General features: G+C 33.7%; 1 long non-coding RNA gene across 1 annotated transcript in view; it reads left to right on the top strand.

Annotated features, from left to right (window-relative positions):
• The window catches only part of LOC129924254 (uncharacterized), a 38956-nt gene extending 36229 nt beyond the window's left edge, over positions 1 to 2727 (top strand). The window contains exon 19 of the long non-coding RNA XR_008776258.1: positions 1765 to 2727. This is a non-coding gene — a long non-coding RNA (uncharacterized LOC129924254). The remainder of the gene's footprint in view (positions 1 to 1764) is intronic.
• The last annotated feature ends 3273 nt before the right edge of the window (positions 2728 to 6000 follow it).

Below are 6000 nucleotides of genomic sequence, written 5' to 3' on the forward strand. Positions count from 1 at the left end.
TAGTTGGAATCTGAAGCGCTGTAGGTCATATATTTATTAATCCATTTGCGGCAAACGATATTTTATTAACAGCAGGAACATCTATTATACCTACTCATAGCCAGAGCCTTAAATGTTGCGAAACATAGATTTAATTGTAGTCTCTGGCCTTTTATTGATATCTATGTTTAGATCTACTGTTATATAGATCTAAGAGAATTAGGAAAACCAAAAAAACAAAAACATATTTGTTTTATTTTATTGTGCAACGAACGTTTGTTCAGCGCCCTAAATGACATTTCTCTCCAAGTAAACAAACTTAGTCTCATCATCTAGTCACCTCTAGACAGTGTCAATATTTCTCAACAATCTGCGTTAATCCATTCTGGCTTAAGAATGGTCAATGTCTATCAATACATTGTCATGGATTAAACAAATAAGAAGTTGAGCATGTTGAGCCCTCCCTTTAAAGATACCCCTGGTCAGTGTCTGTTTGGCTTGTAGTCCAGCCTTCTAATTGAGACTTAAAGTAAACAAACTTATTGTCCCGGCCAAAAGTATAAAAGGTGTGGCATGTGGTCCAGACCCTTGATTGACAACCTATCTCATAATAAACAAACTCATACCAGATTTGGCTTGTAGTCCCGCCCCTAATAAAAATTCTTCTCCAAGTAAACAAACTCAGTTACCTCATAAGATGTGACCTCTGGAAAGTGTCAACACGTTGACATCTGGCTTGATGTGGTAAGCTGCTTATCTGTGAACTCAATGTTATGGACTAAACAAACAAAAAGAGGTGGGGGTTGCTCATCTCTACCTCTGGAGATATACCCGCATATACATCTAGACAGATTATCAGCATGGCGTAGTTAAGGAATATTACATGTTTACTAGACCACTCAAAAGTCAAGGCAAGCTTTTAAAATGTGCAAGACATCGTTGCTACGTATGTAATGCGAATTTATAATGTAAAGTCTTATTTCTATTTAGATTAACACGCCTTGTCTTTGTACTAAAAAATATTTGGTGCATAGTCATAGTTTATAGTTTTAAAAACAGATTCTTTTATTTGAAACAAAAAAGTTAATGTATTTCAGAACTGACATTATTGAATCATGTCCACTTTATGAGTATTGATTTATTTTTATTAACATGGAGATTTAGTTTAAACTTCTTGTTGGACATCGTTTATCAGCGTCGACTACCTATATATTGTTTGCCTTTCGCCTGTGTTGTTTCGCTATTTAAGTGTTACCTCCGTTTGGCGTATCTGGAAAACACTTAGCGCGGAGGCGCATAACAATATTCATAGAAATACAGGTGTAGCTTTTACTATCCGGTAGTGATATCCAACCAGAGCCGGATAGTGAAAAAGTGCAGAATATTCGGCAGAAGCCAGAGCCAGAGCGACTATCCGGTGCACCCCTAGTTTTTAGGCATATCCATCAAATAATATTCTATTTGCATGATGACTGGGTTAAGTTTAGGGATTTGGTTAGGTGAACTATCACTGCACCTCCATGACAAAAGTCAAGGAACAGATGATATATAATATATACATTTAAGCATTTTGTATTTAAAAGATCTCTAACATAAAAAGTTACTCACTAAAACAACTTAAATTTCCTTATTAAGTCATTGCTATGTGTTAAATTAGTCTTTCTGATTTCATGATTAGCCATGTAAGCTGTCCATTTCACACACTAGAAAATGATTTTTTAAATATATTTAGTTACTTAACTTTATTTTTGATATTAATACAATAAACATTCTTTTATTTTACAGGTCTTATATTTTTTGTGGAAATAAATTTTACTAGTGGAGTTTTTGTAGCTGCCAAAGTGGATCAAGGTGGATGTGATATCTATTTATAAACATGTATACCAGTATATTGTAATCAGTGATTTTCATTTTTTGGTAACAGTTTGTTTCCATTTAGATTGCAGTCTTTCTTATGTGAAAACAAGATGTCTGCATAATCTTAGAGGACATTTTTAAACTCATTTAAATTTATTAGATGAAATATTTATAAAACATAGAATGTAAATTGTTTTGTAAAATGATTATACATTTGAGTTCATAAAAATGTGTAATTTTTTAATGGCATCATGTTTCTGCTTATCTGTATCTGATACTGATGATGTGTTTTCTAAATCTATTACTGCTTCACCATTGAGGAAAAACTGCACATGTTTAAACCCATATCTGAAGTAACTTTCCAGAAAAAAAAAAGATGTATGTTGGACAGTGTCCAAAATTTCAAATCATTTCCTTCAAAATGTTATCAATTTCCTCCATAACTTCATAACATTATTGAATTTTTTCCTTCAGAACACAATTGTAAATTATCTTTTTTTTTTTTTTTTTTGTTAAACCACAATGAGAGTCTAATAACTAATAGTCTAGCAAACAATTACTTATAATTTGCCTTATTATTATACAATATTAAGATTTACTTCTGCAGGGATGAAAAACTTTTTTAAAAATACAATAGACATGTATAATAATAAAGTACATTCACACCTGACTCACTCATAATTTACATGTGAAAAGTTTATATCAGATTGTTTCTATTTAATGATTTGATTGCCATCAGTGTCTTGTATCTCTTTTGTGATGGTAAAGTCACAAAATGTAGGAAACCCCACTGTGTTTGGTCCAGTATGTGGGTTATTATATGTAAGTCTATTGTATTTTCTATATTATTTTACAAATGTAAAAAAAATAAAAAGAAATTGTTACACTGTTGATGTTTTTAAACTAACATTTTTATTTATTTATGCTTACATATCTGTTGTGTTTTAGTTTGTTCATAAATATAGATTCTTAAATTAAATTGTTTGTTTCCGCACTTATAAACCATGATCATCTGTAAGCCTATCTTATCTCTTTTTTTTTTAAGTTCCAGAAAACATTTATATTTTTTTTCTTGAAACCACTCTATGGAAGCATCAATTTTAATTATATTAACTTTCATCATAAACATTGGATAGTTGCCTGGTTGTAATGTAGCGGTATGCTACCATCTCAAGAAGAGCTTTTCCATGAAACATGCCTTTCCAAAACACTCACTATTCTTAAAGATAACCTTCACCCATTAAACCACTGTTACATAAGATCTGAATGAAGTGGTTGTCTCATTTCCATTAGAACTAAAACAGAAAGATTTTAAAACTCCTTCATCTCACTGTCGGTCAGAGTGTTACAAGATCATCTGTCATCATCGAGAAGTTCATAGTCATAGAAGTCTAATTCATAAAGTGCTGGTTGTGAGTGTGTATGTGTTTTGTGTGTGAATGTTGTTCGTATTTGCATCTATAATGTTATTGTTACAGTAGTTATGCTGAGGTTGTCAATTGTTGTCAAACTGAATTTCCATTTTCTGGACTGTCGATCAGAATTTTCAATGGTCCAGAGTTCATACTCTGGCAGTCTGCCCAATGACATCCCCATCATCTTGCAGGAGGTTTGTACATGGAATTATGTTATCCTGAAGGTACATCTAAAACATGTATAGCAAACATTTCTTTAGTCTGGCACACAACTTGCACAAGCTTGGACATATGTCAAATACCAGAATGGTTTACTCTAAAGAAAAGTGTTAATATTTGAAATCCATAAATATATATATGAAAGTCAAAACATGGACTCGCTCTTCTGTGATTCTCCTATTTCAAGATAATTTTAAATTTTACCCATTTTTTATTACCTCTTCCTTGGAATAAGTGATCATTTTTTTGCATTCAATGTCTTTACTAGAACTGATTTGGTCGTCTTTCCTAAATAGTTTTTTTTTTATTTCTTCACTTAAATTTGTAAAATGTAATGCAAATTTTTATTCAACACAATATTTTTCTTTTTTGAAAATACTGAATATCACACTATAACTTTTAGCCTTTATATGAGTCAATGCATGGACTAGATTGAGAATGGTAATGCCTTATGGCAATGGGGAGTGACTACAAATTGAAAGATGTCATAATGAACTTAAAACAGTTTACAGCCATTAAAAGAACAATAATAAAATAATATTTTTAATTACAATTTGACTAAGCCAAACTTAAAATACACTCAAAAGTAAATTCAGCTTAATGTCCATGTTAACATTTCGGAGAAAAAAAAAATTCTGTTTCATTGTGTTATTATTAGAGTTGGATCATGGATTCTCCGTAATGAAGAAAATCCTGTTAAAGGGAAAGAATCAAACTAAGGATCTATAGTAATAAGGCTTGTCTTCGAGTCCGAAGATTGATGAGGAATACAGTATTTCCTGTTGCTTCGCAGCACCAGCTATGACCTATATATTTTGCCACTTGCAGCACAGCATTACCATTGTTCATCTATTGTGGTTAACAAAATGCTTCTCATTCATGATCAAAGATGTCTACAAAACATCATCATGTACCGGTTAACAAAATGCTTCTCATTCGTGATCAAAGATGTCTATAAAACATCATCGTCATGTACTGGTACTGAGCACGAATCCCTCTTAGTTCACACACACTTAAAATCTCAATGTGTTCGCAAAGTTTAAGTATATTCTCATTTTGAATGTAGCCTTCACTAATATGGATGCAAAAGACGAGTTTATCTGGATCATTAAATTAGTCATGGCCTACGGAAGCCTATACCTTATTAAATTAGCTCTATTCTATGTTTCTTGTTGCAGCTGTTGTCTTTCTTTCACAGCAAGACAATTCCGACTACAAGAAATCGATTTTAAGCTACGTTTTCCCAGTCCGATATTAGTTCCACATTCTTGGATAGAAATCTTGAGTGTAATTTCATAGCGTTTTTAATGATCCCCTTGTGTCTTCCTCTGCAGTCAATCGGCCATACGCTTAAGGCAATCCTTTTATTTTGGGTGAGCAGAAAGGTCGGCTTAACATATGTTCACCCCCCCCCTCTCCAATCCCATGAAACCATTTTAAGATCAGCTTAGAGCCAGCAAGCTTTAATTGACATAGAAAACACCTGGCAGAAGCGACTTCAGAACGAGACTTCGAGACTTGTTACAAAGGCTGCGAGATACACTATTGAGACAAAATATATTATATTATATTATACAGTCGATACTTCAAAAAAGAAGATGATTACGTCCTACGCGTCATGCATATTAAACAATGACCTAAAATTCTTCTAAGAAACGTACTGTTTTTTCCTGGCTAGCTCAGGCAACCCATTCCAAGCACTAATAGCACTAGGAAAGAAGGAGCATTTGTACTCATTTGTCCTAGCATACGGAACGAAGAATGTGCCTTTATCTTTGTTTCTTTTTGAGTATTTTATTAAATTTTGTACTTGAAAATTATGGATAAAAAGTGTTTTATGTATAATTGCTACTTTACTTTTGAGTCTTCTATCCTGAAGGTTAATGAGGAATGCAGTATTTCCCGTAGCTACGCCTCCTCAGCTGCGACCTACATGTTTTGCCACATCTAGCGCAGGCGTAAACATTGTCCGCCGCTGGTCTATTTAGATTTTCATTTCGCTGTCTACAACAGTCCTCGGCAGCAGATTTTCTTATGGTCTCAAATGTGTATCCCGAGGCCTTTGTAAGTGACCTCCACCTGTCTCGTTCTGAAGCCGCCTCCAACCAGATGCCAGTAGGCGACTTTTAGAGGTATCCTATCGACTCTGTTGCGGCTAGTAATTAGTTAGCTATTTATCTAAAATACTGTATTGCCTCTAATATATTAGGCTATCAATTAAGTCTAATATTTAAGTTCAACACTAATGTTTAAGATTCAACTCAATTTTATTGACATGAAAACAAGAAGATGAAAAAAAACAACACACTAACAGGAGACTGTAATACACAATTATAGGCCTAACATACTTGAGAAAAACACGTCAACACACTAATAAGGCTTGTCTTCGAAGATTAGTGAGGAATGCAGTATTCCCCATGGATGCGCACCCCTAGCTGTGACCTACATACCCTTCCACACACAGGGCAAGAATAACCATTGTCCTCAGGTGGTCGAATTAGATTTTCTTTTCGCCGTCTGCGTCTGTCCT

Source organism: Biomphalaria glabrata, chromosome 1, assembly GCF_947242115.1.
Source record: "Biomphalaria glabrata chromosome 1, xgBioGlab47.1, whole genome shotgun sequence".
In the NCBI taxonomy this organism is placed as follows: domain Eukaryota; kingdom Metazoa; phylum Mollusca; class Gastropoda; family Planorbidae; genus Biomphalaria; species Biomphalaria glabrata.